The sequence below is a fragment of the Physeter macrocephalus genome, chromosome 4, assembly GCF_002837175.3.
Source record: "Physeter macrocephalus isolate SW-GA chromosome 4, ASM283717v5, whole genome shotgun sequence".
Taxonomy (NCBI): domain Eukaryota; kingdom Metazoa; phylum Chordata; class Mammalia; order Artiodactyla; family Physeteridae; genus Physeter; species Physeter macrocephalus.
This window is the reverse complement of record NC_041217.1, coordinates 145586312-145599395: the sequence shown is the minus strand read 5'-3', so window position 1 is coordinate 145599395 and position 13084 is coordinate 145586312.

Genomic DNA, 13084 nt, shown 5'->3' with positions numbered 1-13084 from the left:
TTAATCTTTAAAGCAACTGCACGTGGAAGGGAGGACAGTCATCATTTTCCGGATGGGGAAACTGGCTCAGAAATTAAGTCACTTTCCTGTGGCCGTGGAATTGGTAAATGGTATACCTGGGATGTGAATCAGGTCTGCTGGCTCCAAAGGATTGGTGTGTCTCCCTTAGCAAGTTCAGGACAAATGTCTGCTGAACAAACTTGTTGAATGAAGTCAAGGCAGGGTCCTCCTCTCTCCCAGACACCCTACTCCTCCAAGCCATCCTACTTCTTGGGGTTGACACCACACAGAGCTGAGTGCAGATCTCCAGTTTGAGGAGGAAATCATCCTGCTCCCTGCCTTCTACCTCCTGATTCTGTCACTGCCCAAAGTCTCCCATAATGTCTTTTTCTTCTTTCTTTCTGAAGCTGCCTCCAATGCTTCTTTTCCATCCAAAGCTGGGACAGGAAACAGGAGCTTGGGGCTAGAGTCTGGGACACTGGACTGGACTGGACTGCTGACCTCTGACCTCTGGTCTTGCTGCTGCTAGTCTTACACCCAGGTGATCCTCAGTGGCCACTGCCCTAGTATAAGCCTCCACCCTCTCTTGTCAGCCCTCCTCACTGCTCTCCTACCCTCTAGGCCTTTCCACCTCTCCACATTAATCCCCACATTAGACAGAGTGGCTAATGCCTCAGTTCCCTTCAAATCTTTCAGCCCTCCCCATGGCCCCTAGGGTAAAGCCCCAGCTCCTCAGCCTGGCCTGCAAGGCTTGGTGTGATCTGGGTCTGAACTGCCTCTCCAGCCTCTTCCCTCAGTCTGCCCCATCCTCATGGCCAGTGCCCCCGGCATTACTCAACAACTGGCTGGCTGTCCCCTGCCTCTGTGGCCTTGGCCATCCACATTAGTTCCTCTGCTAGGGAAGGCTTGCTTATCTTTCCAGACTCAATTCTAGTGACTCTCTTCTGGGCATGCTTCCATGACCACTCTTTCCACCCCAGCTGGAACAAATTCCTCCTCCACTCCCTTTCCTGTGGTTCCAGTAATGGGAAGCACTTCACTGCCCTAATTCGTTCTGTGTTTTTCTCTCCCACTCCTCTGTGGGTTCCTCCATGTCGGAGATAGCTCTGTGACCCCAGCCCTCAGTATTGGGCCCAGCACATAGTAGTAGCTTAGTGGGTGTCTGTTGAAAGCATGATGGCTTTACTGCTCAGGCTTGTGGCTTCAGGCTCCTGCGGCTCCCATCTCCTCTGAAGTTATGGGAAAACTGGGCAAAGTTGTATGAAGAAAGAGCTGGTTTCAATGTCCCTGCTGGTCAGGCTCCCCCTTCCTCTGGACACCCTTCCACAATGAGTAAGCATCCCCCACCATATCCCACCATGACCAGAGGGAGATCCTGCCTTGGAGTTCTGCCTTGGCATAAGCCTTGAGGCACAGTCCCTCCTTCCTTCTCTCCCAACCACTTCCCTCTCCAAAAGTCTGCCAAGAGTCTATAAAGTGTGCAGCTCCTGGCATCCCCTGTTGCCTCCTGGCTTTACTCACCCTCTGTTGTCAATTGTCAGGAGAGAGGGAGCAGGTGGGGTTGGAGATAGGAGAGAGTGGAGGTGGAGAGGGTGAGCCATACCTTGATGTTCTAGGCCTTCCATCTTCTCGGTGAAGGGGCAAGGAGAAGTCACTCCTCCTCTTTGGCACTTTTTTGCAGGGAAGGGGATGAATGATTTAATGTCAGGAACCCCAACATCTTCCCTGAGGCAAGGTCCTCAGAGGCACCTGGAGCCAGCAGGTGCCTGCCTTTTAGCAGAACCTGATTCACATTTTCTGCCCTTGTCTTGTCCTCTCCCACTCACAGACATGTTTGCAATACGTAAGTTCTGATGTGCTTTACTATTAGACACTAAGCATGTTGTGGAGAGATTCACTTTTCAATCCATCTATGCTGATTTTAACTCTCTGGTTTAGTCTGTGAGTTTTGATCACTGGAGGAACCACCACCCACCTCTGGGTGTGCCCAGCAGAGTCCTGGTCAGTCCCAAAGTCAATTCCAGATACTCATTCCCAAGTCTGCAAATTGCTGTACCCTCTCTTGTAGCAATGCTTGTAGTGAGCGCTACAAATTTTACACATTTGTCAAATTTTAAGCAACCATGTGCATATTATGGAAACAAGCCCTGAACAGTTTCACTTGCTCTGGGTTACTCATTCACCAGCGCAGTCCAACGTCCAAGGCAGAGGGTAGTGAGTTTACTGCCTACTGGGAGGTGTCAGACAGGCAAACTGGTAGCAATTCCCTAGGTTCCCCAAAGTCCTCTAGCCTCTGGGGTCACACTACCCTTTGCCACTCAAATAGAATCATCTGGGATGCATTTCCACTCATGGTGGAAGATTAGCCTGACCCTCACAATCAATATTTTCAGGGATTCTCAGGGGCTTGTGTTTCTCCTGGTGATTTCTTGGTCTTTGTGGTGATCTTAAACTTGTCTACAAATTCTTCCTATCAAGAAGTGACGTCTAATCCCCTTCCCCTTGACTATGGGCTGGCCTCAGTGATCTGCTTCTCATAAACAGAAAGAGGCAAGGGAATTCCCTAGCGTTCCAAAGGTTAGGACTCTGTGCTGACACTGCAGGGGGTGTGGGTTTGATCCCTGGTTGGGGAACTAAGATCCCACATGCCATGTGGCATGGCCAAACAAAACAAATCAAAACAACCGGAAAGAGGTGAAGGTGATGCTGCTTGATTCCTGAGGCTACATTATACAAGATGATAGAGCTTCTGTCAGGCTCTCTTTCTGGATGCTTGCTTTTGGAACCCAGCCGCCATGCTGTGAGGAAGCCCAGGCCACATGGAGAGGCCATGTGCAGGTGTTCTGGCCAACAGCCTTAACTGAGGTCCCAGGTGACATGTAAGTGGTGAGTGAGGAAGCCTTTGAGAGGACCCCAGCCCCAGCCACTGTCTGACTGCCACCATGCTATGTCCTGGCAGTGCTATCCTCTTTCTTTGCTGCTTGGGTCCACACACACCATTGCTCCTCCTCCTTCATCCTTGCAAAACATTACTCATGCAAAGCTAGTATGTGCAGTGGATGATATTGAAGGTTTGTGGCCACAGAGGGGAGCTGCAGCAAAGACCAGGACAAATGAGAACTTGAATCTGAGTATTAGACTCCCTTTAGGGAAAATTCACAGGCATTCCCTTCCACGGGGGACTTTTGCTGGTCCTGTCCATCCTTGGGTCAAGGCTTTCTGCCATCATCTTGGGCCTCTCTTTCTCCCTCCACCTTCAATCCTCCTCTCCCTCTGTAGCTGCATTAATTCTTGTTTTCACAGGCAGAGCCATCCAACCGTTACAGTCTTAGTCCATAAACATAAGGCTGCAAGAAATGAAAGATTATTTCTCTCCATGTAAACTTATTTTCTTTTCCCAGCGCCCTTCCTACAGGTGGCAGAAACATATCTCAGTCACCTCTGGGTATCCTCACTCCTCTGCCAGGTGTGTGTCACATTCTGGGAGTCACTGCAAGACTAGTGCAGCTGGGGTGTGGTGTCTGTTCTTGGGGTGTGTGCCCTGAGTGTACATGGTTCTGCCTCACTGTTATTGTCAATTAGCAAAGGTGGCCACCGGGTCTTCCCTTGTGTCCAACCTCAAGGTCTCTCCAGGTCCAGCTCCCTCTCAGCCGCCCCTGAATCCCACCTGGGTGCACAGAACACTCATCCGCTCCCATGCTGTGAGACTGTTGAGACCCATCAGCCTAGAAGCACCATGCAGCCCCTTCCTCACCACATTTCCTGGGCTGTGCTGCTTTCCTGGACTTGACCCCGGGAGGGCGTGTGTCCCTTTTTGTTCTCTGAGTTCCCACATAGGTAACATGAGGACTTTCTCAGGGACTCATCAGAGTCTCATCTCTTCCTCACCCCTGGCTCTTTGTCTGTCCTTGCTGCCCCCTCCGGTTCGGCTCCAGTCTCAGCTGCAGGAGGGTAGCGCCGATTGTTCATGTATTCCTTTAAATCTACTATGTATGTTACAGAGCTTATGCTCCAAATCCTTCAGGGCTTAGGCTTTTGAAGTTAGAAAGCCTGGGTTTTTGCAACTCCAGGCCTTGGCTTTTGAATCCCCAAATCAAGAATTTCACTCTGATTGCAAAGAATTGCAGGCCTAGCTGCCCGGGTGGGTACTGGGAAGGGGATGGGGAGAGCAGTGCATAGAGACAGAAGAGTCCTGGGAAGTAAACGTCTTACACAGTGGTTTTTCAAAAAAAATTTTTATTAAAGAATAGTTGATGTACAGTATTATGTTACAGGTGTACAATATAGCGATTCACAATTTTTAAAGGTTATGCTCCACTTACAGTTATCATAAAATATTGGCTATATTCCCTGTGATGTACAATATATCCTTGTAGCTTATTTTATACATAATGGTTTGTACCTCTTAATCCCCTACCCCTATATTGCTCCTACCCCCTTCCCTTTCCCCACAGGTAACCACTAGTTTGTTCTCTGTATCTGTGAATCTGCTTCTTTCTTGTTATATTCAGTAGTTTGTTGTATTTTTTAGATTCCACATGTAAGTGGTATCACACAGTATTTGTCTCTTTGTGAGTACATACTTTAGTTCACTATATGTGCTAATATGTTTATTCAGGTTATTTTTATCAAGTTATTTAGGTAGAAAGATTTTAAAAATAATTTAAATTAAATAATATATATTTCTTTTCCAATAACCCTAAAGAATGGAGAAAAGGTAAGAAAATCTGATTCCCCAAAACTTTGTTACCCCTTGTGTGCTTGTTTCGAAGGAGGTGAGGCTTTTTTTTTTTTTTTTTTTTTGTGGTACGCGGGCCTCTCACTGTTGTGGCCTCTCCAGTTGCGGAGCACAGGCTCCGGACGCGCAGGCTCAGCGGCCATGGCTCACGGGCCTAGCCGCTCCGCGGCATGTGGGATCTTCCCGGACCGGGGCACGAACCCGTGTACCCTGCATCGACGGGCGGATTCTCAACCACTGCGCCACCAGGGAAGCCCGGAGGTGAGGCATTTTGATGGCTGCGATCTTCAGTTATTTTTTAACTACACTTTTTTCCTTAAAAAAAAATTCCACAGCCTAAGAAGAATGTACTGATTTTGATTTCTTCTATAGAAAAATTTAATCTGAGAGGATATGTGGTTTTCATTCTTGATTTCTCTTGGAGGCATGACGGGACCCCCTGGGCCACGAGGGTTTTCTGGTCATCCAGGGTTTCCAGGGGCAGCTGGTATTCCTGGGAGAGCTGATTCTGCTCCAGGAAAACCAGGGAACCAGGGACCACCTGGGTTGCCTGGAGCGCCAGGGCTGCCAGGACCTGCAGGATCAGATGGTAAAGTGCTCTTCATTCACATTCATTAACATTTATGTTGCATTTGATATTTGCAGTATCATTCAGAAAATGTTTCCAAATTTTTTAAAAGTTAACTAATATTTCATAAGCCAAATTAGTATTATTAATAATACAAAAGAGTAAACTGATGTTGGATTACCACATCAATTAAAGTGATGTTGGATTACCACATCAATTAAAGTACGTGAAAATATTTGGTTGGGAATTTGTGATGATAGAATTTTGTAAATTAACACGATTTTTATTTTTTAAATGTAGTTGTCATTTTTATAGAGTTATATTGGGTTGGCCAAAAAGTTTGTTCGGGTCTGCCTGGAAGACATCATGGAAAACCCGAATGAACTTTTTGGCCAGCCCAATATATGGACCTGGCTTAAGAGTCAAACAGTTCTATGAAGACTGTTGTGAAGAACTGCCAACCCAGGGAACCCGTTGTCCTAATCTGTCCTCCCCAGGGGCAACTATTTCCACACAATTAGCTGGATCTCTTGTTATTTGCCTCTGTATTGCCATTCAACATACTTGTGTTGCAATTTCTTTTTTTTTTCTTTTTTTTTTAACATCTTTATTGGAGTATAATTGCTTTACAATGGTGTGTTAGTTTCTGCTTTACAACAAAGTGAATCAGTTATACATATACATATGTTCCCATATCTCTTCCCTCTTGCGTCTCCCTCCCTCCCACCCTCCCTATCCCACCCCTCTAGGTGGTCACAAACCACCGAGCTGATCTCCCTGTGTGATAGAAAATGCTTGTCTGCACATAGCCAAAGCTATGAACCTTTCTGCTTGTTACATGTACGGTACAAATGTATAGCAGAAAATTATGGAAGTTAGTGAATCATAAACAAATTATTTCCTATAAACAGAACATTGTATTTCCTATATTAAGTATTCTTATTGAAGTATAGTTGATTTACAATATTGTATTAGTTTCAGTTGTACAGCATAGTGATTCACTACTTTTAGAGATTATACTCCATTAAAAGTTATTACAGCAATTATACTCCAATAAAGATGTTAAAAAAAGTTATTACAGGTTAATGGCTATAATTCCCTGGGCTATACAATATATCCTTGTTTTTCTGTTTTATACCTAGTATGTTGTATCTCTTAATCACACATCCCTATCTTGTACTTCCCCCCAAGAGAAAAGAGAGGGGAAACTCTACCCACTGATAACCGCTGGTTTGTTCTCTATATATGTGAGTCTCTTTGTTTTGTTATATACATTCATTTGGTTTATTTTATACATTTACATATGTGATAACATACAGTGTTTGCCTTTCTCTGTCTGACTTACTTCATGAAGCATAATAATCTCTAGGTCCATCCACATTGTTGCAATGGTGGAATTTCATTTTTATGGCTAAGTAGTACTCCATTGTGCCTATACAGACCACATCTTCTTTATCCATTCATCTGTTGATGGACACTTAGGTTGCTTCCATATCTTGGCTACTGTAAATAATGCTGCCATGAACATTGGGGTTCATGAATCTTTTCAAATTGGTGTTTTCATTTTTTTGGATATACACCCAGGACAGGAATTTCTGGATTACATTGTAGTTTTTGATGAACCTCCATAAAGTGTTCCATAGTGGCTGCACCAACTTATATTTCAAAAACAGTGTACAAGGGTCCCCTTTTCGCCACATCCTCGCCAACATTTGTTATTTGTAGACGTTTTGATGATGGCCATTCTGACAGGTGTGAGGTGATACCTTAATATGTTTTGAATTTGCATTTCTCTGAAGATTAGCAGTGTTGACCAACTTTTCATGTGTCTGTTGGCCATCTGTATGCTGTCTATGGAAAATTTTCCATTCAGGTCTTCTGCCTATTTTTAACTGGCTTTTTAATATTTAGTTGTATGAACTGTTTATGTATTACGGATATTAACCCCTTACCGGTCATATCATGTGCAAATATTTTTTTCCCATTCAGTGCATTGTCTTTTCATTTTGTTGATAGTAACCTTTTCTGTGCAAAAGCTTTTAAGTTTAATTAGGTCTCATTTGTTTGTTTTTGCTACATTAACAAAATGAAGGATAAAAATCACATGACATCTCAGTAGACATAGAAAAGGCATTTGAGGGAATTCCCTGGCCGTCCAGTGGTTAGCACTCGGCGCTCTCACTGCTGAGGGCCAGATTCAATCCCTGCTCTGGAATTAAAATCCCGCAAGCCTTACAGCACCGGTATTAAAGTTGTTGTTACAGGAATCGGCCACAAGGCGGCAGCACTTCCTCTTGAACAACTGTGGTTACTGTGGCAACAGGAGCCTTAGGGAGAGTCCTGCTCCTGGCTTGTCAGTTCCAGTGGAATCCGCCAGAAGAGGCACCCAAGGCTTGTGTCTCATGACTTCTACCCCCTTAGCCTTGACTCTGCCCCCGGATGGCTCCCAAGTGCTGCAAAACCTCTCTGCTGAGGGTGCCCTCGTCCGTAGGTGGGGCGACCCAAAGGAAGGAGGCTGGAGGAGGGAAGCCCAGCACCAGGAGACGCGGAGCCCAAGGGGCCCTTCAAAGCTCTTGCAGCCCAGATGCTCCACCATCCTCTGGGTGCATGAGGCTTGGTTTCCCGGTAGGAAGGCCTGCGGGCACCTGGAGAGTGTGGTCCCATGCAGAGAGGACCAGGCACTCCGTGCAAAGGGGGCCCGTTTGCCTGCACACCCTCCCACTCCCTCAGCCCCGGGACAGTCCAGCCTTGGGACCCAAGACTTGTCCGGCTCCAGGGCTGTGACAGCAGCCAGTGTCACCAAGGCCTCGGTTAAATAGAGTCGGCGTTTCTTTTCTTTCTTTCCTTCCTTTTAATTTTTATTTTGTATTGGGGCGTAGGTGAGTTATAATGCTGTGGAGGTTTTTTTGGGGGGGGGCATTGATTTCCAGCTCCTTGTTTCGCTTATACCTAGACGTTTATATGTACTTTTATGGGTTCCCTTCCCATATAGCTTATCCCACAGTGTCTTGTAGGGTTCCCTGTGCTCTACAGTGGGTCCTTGTTGATTATTTTATAAAGACTAGTGTGCACATGGTCATCTCAACCGGCGAATTTCTGGGTGCGGGAACCATCAGTTACTTTTCTAGGTCTGTGAGGCTGTTTCTCTTTCGTAAAGACGTCTATTTGTATCCATTTCTCAGCTCCACCTATAGGTGATGTTATATGAGACCTGTGTTTCCCTTAGTTGACTTAGTAGGATCATCTCTACTTCCTTCCCCGTGGCTGGAAATGGCACTATTTCATCCTGTATTGTGGCTGAGGAATATTCCATGAGTGTATGGACCACGTCTTTTTCCATTCATCTCTCCTTCTCCGCTTAGGTGGCTAGCTCTTCTTTGCTATTGTACCTAGTGCTGCCTGGATAGTTGGGGTGCACGTGTCTTTAAAAGTTAGTTTTTCTCCAGATCCATGCCCAGGAGTGGGGCGGCTGGGTCACATGGTACTTGTGTGTTTAGTGTTTTAAGGAACGTCCACAGTGTTGCCCTTAGTGGATGCAGGGACATACGTCCCCTCCAACCGTGTAGGGGGGTTCCCTCTCTCCACACCCTCTCTAGCATTTATTGCTGTACATTTTTGGATGATGACCATTCTGACCTGTGTGAGGTGATACCTCATTTCCCCCACTGATTTGCATTTCTCTCCTAATCAGGAATGCTGAGCACATTTTTATGTGCTTTTTGGCCATCTGTATGTCTTCTTTGGAGAAATGTCCATTTAGATTTTCTGCCCATTCTTTATCGGGTTGTTTGTGTTTTTGATATTGAGCTGGTTGTGGTCAGAAAAGATACTTGGTATGATTTCAATTTTCTTAAATTTGCCAAGGCTAGATTTGTGACCCAATATATGATCTATCCTGGAGAATGTTCCATGAGCACTTGAGAAGAATGTGTATTCTGTTGTTTTTGGATGGAATGTCCTATAAATATCAATTAAGTCCATCTTGTGTAATGTATCATTTAAAGCTTGTGTTTCCTTATTTATTTTCATTTTGGATGATCTGTCCATTGGTGAAAGTGGGGTGTTAAAGTCCCCTACTATGATTGTGTTACTGTCGATTTCCCCTTTTATGGCTGTTAGTATTTGCCTTATGTATTGAGGTGCTCCTATGTTGGGTGCATAAATATTTACAATTGTTATATCTTCTTCATGGATCGATCCCTTGATCATTATATAGTGTCCTTCTTTGTCTCTTGTAATAGTTTTTATTTTAAAGTCTATTTTGTCTGATATGAGAATTGCTACTCCAGTTTTCTTCTGGTTTCCATTTGCATGGAATATCTTTTTCCACCCCCTCACTTTCAGTCTGTATGTGTCCCTAGGTCTGAAGTGGGTCTCTTGTAGACAGCATATATATGGGTCTTGTTTTTGTATCTATTCAGCCAGTCTGTGTCTTTTGGTGGGAGCATTTAATCCATTTACATTTAAGGTAATTATTGATATGTATGTTCCTATTACCATTTTCTTAATTGTTTTTGGTTTGTTTTTGTAGGTCTTTTCCTTCTCTTGTGTTTTGTGCAGAAATTCATAGAACGATTCCTGGGGGAAGTGATGTTTAAGCTGAAAGATGATTAAGACTAAGCAAAGAGAGGGGAAAGAGGACTCCTGGGTAAGGGAAGAGCATGTGTGAGCATCTGAAGGCAAGAGAGAGCAGAGTGCCCTGGCAGACCTAGAGGGAGGTAGGTGGGAGCTACATGGGAAGGGGACGTGGACAGAGGAAGAAGCTAGGTTGTGGGAACAGGAGCTGGATTGGCAGTTCCATGAGGGCTGCGTTCCAGACTTTATCCTTTAGCTTAAGGGCAATGGGAAGCTGTAGAAGAGTTCTCTCTGGAGAACCCTGCCTAATACAGGCTGTACCTCTGCCATCACATCAGGGCAACTAGATAGTGTTGGAGAAAAAGATAAAACCAAGCGTGGGACTTCCCTGGTGGTCCAGTGGTTAAGACTCCATGCTTCTGCTGCAGGGGGTGTGGGTTCGATCCCTGGTCAGGGAACTAAGATCCCGTGTATGGCATGGTGCGGCCTTAAAAAAAAAAGAAAAGCCAAGAGGGTAGCCAGCCACCGTGGCCATCTCTGCTGTGACTCGGCCTCCTATCAGCTTGTGAACTCTTGCTGGCTCAGGCCCTGTCCTCACCTCCCCACTGTCCTCGTCTCCCCACTGCTTTGTAGAAGCTGGAGGCTTGTCTTTTCCCCTTTAGCCTCAGGTTGCACCCTCTGGGCAGACTAAAGAATTAGAGAAAGTCCTTGAGTTTGTCCCTAGGACCCCTGTCCTCTGGGCCACGGAGCTCAGGACCCTCTGGCTACTGCCGGTTGCCAAGGACTCTACCCAATGAACTCTGTCTCCTGACTGGCTCCCTCCCTGACAAGCTCTCCTCCCTTTTCTGGGAATTTACCCTCAAGGCTGTCCAGCCCTGCCAGAGACTTTCAGTCTCAGAGATTGCACAAATCTAGAGATGAAAGTTCTCCTCCCAGGTCTTTCAGTGACTTGCTGGCCAAGTCAGTCTCTTCTCTAGGACTTATCCAGAAACTGAAGGACTTATCGCTAAGGTTCCCAGCTCTGAACTCTGTAGTTCTGACGACAGGAAACCGATAAACTGACCAATAGCCAAGAGCTGGGGGTAAGGATGGGGATGTTTTCTTGTGTTTTTCTGGAGACAGAGCAAATTTGAAGGAGGTATCTCAGATTCTCAAGGAACTTTAGGGGCTTCATGGCGCAGAGAACTGTCTTCATTCCTCAATGCTGTACCTGGTAACTCTAGGCAACAATCCCACCTCACTGCCAAATTGGAACCTTCCATGATGCTGGGGACTGTGGGATGCTGGGCGTTTGCTGAGCCGGCAGTAGTGGGTTAGCTGGGAGCCAGGACTCTGAACTCTACCCCCAGGACCCTCTGGGTCATCTCAGTAAGAGAAAGTGCTTCTAAGCCTGGGGCCCTGAAGCCGAGAATGGGATCCTCTAGCACTTTCCATTCAGAAAGCAAAATGGAAGTGGCACTACTTTCTTTATATTCCCTTTTAATATTCCAGTGAAGTGGCTGGATTTTCCATCTCCCCAGAATCAGAGAATGCCCTTTGCTCCTCCCTGGCATTCTTGTTACTGTGACTATCTCAGGAAATCCCCAGGACCTTGCTGAAGTCGGAAGATTACTTCTGGTTGTGTTTAGCTCAGACGGGCCCCCCTGGATCCAGGAGGACATCATAACTACCACCGGAAGCTCAAGAGACCACCTCCTCACTGCACTGCCACGTTGCTGCTGACACCCATCATAGCATCACGTCCCGTCTGCAGCTGCTCCCACACAACTCTAATCCCTGCCCTGGAGCTAGTGCGTGCAGTACGCGTACCAGGGCAATGTTTCAAATTTAACTTTTAAATTCTGAGACAAGATTTCAAACACACTGAAAATATAAAAAATGATATAACAGAAACCTATAAACCTATCTCCCAGGTCTAACTGATGTGAATATTTTGCCATATTTGTTTCAGATGCCTCTTTCTCCTTTAGAAACAATTAAATGCTAGATACAGCTAAAATCCTACCCTGATCACCCCTCTTCCCTCCCTCTCTCCACAAAGTCTAACCTGAAATAAGCATGTTTTCATACATATTTTATACTTTAAAAAATGTTATGTGTGTAATACATAGTATTGCTTTTTGTGTGCTAAGATTTTACATAAATGCTTACTTTCTTTTTCAACTTCCTACTCTCCCCCTGGCTTTGTTTTTGAGATTTATCCATACTCATATATGTAGACCTGGGTTATTCATTTTAACTGCTATACGGTTTTCCATTGTATGGATTTTTCAGTCTGCATATCCATTTTCTTACCAAGGGAAAGTTGGAATGTTTCTACTTTTTTACCATTGTAAGTAGAGCTACAAGGAATATGCCTGCATGGTCTCCAGGTACAAGTGTGGAAATTGGGTACATGCCTAAAGAATTGCTGGGTGATGAGGTTTGCACTTCTGTAACTTTGCCAAGCATTATCACATTGCTCTCAAACTTACACTCTTACTAGAAATATATGAGGGTTTCTGTTTCTCTACATCCTCACCGATACCTGGTATTTTCAAACTTGAAAATTTTTGCTAATTTGTTGGATGTGAAATGGAATCTCATTGTAAGATTAAATTTTCATTTCCCTGATTTCTAGTGAGGTTGAACATTTTCCCAGGCTTTTGGCCATTGAGGTTTTTTCTTTGAATTGTGTTTTCATATCTTTTGTCGGTTATCCTTAGGATGTTTGTCTTTCACTTATTATTTGTAGATCTTTAAATATTTGGGAAGCTAATTTGTTGCTAGTTACATGTTTTGTAAATATCTGATTCAGTCTATGACCTGCCTTTTAATTTGCTTATTATATCTTTTTTATGCACAAACTTCAAATTTTAATATGGTCAAATTTATCAGTTTTTAATGTGGTCATATTTATCATTTATCAAAGCTTTATGGTTAAATATTCTTCTAAAAGTTTTAAAGTTTTTTTTTAAAGACTTAATGTTCAGGTCTTTGATCCATTTGGATTTTTGTGTATGATATAAGATACAGATCTAATTTTCCCATTTCCATGAGGACAGTCAATAGTCACAGCACCATCTATTGAGTGTTTCATTTACCCTTACTGATTTGTAAGGCTACTTTTGTCATATATGATGTTTTGTTTTTTTGGTATTTTTTTTGCAGTACGCGGGCCTGTCACTACTGTGGCCTCTCCCGTTGCGGAGCACAGGCTCTGG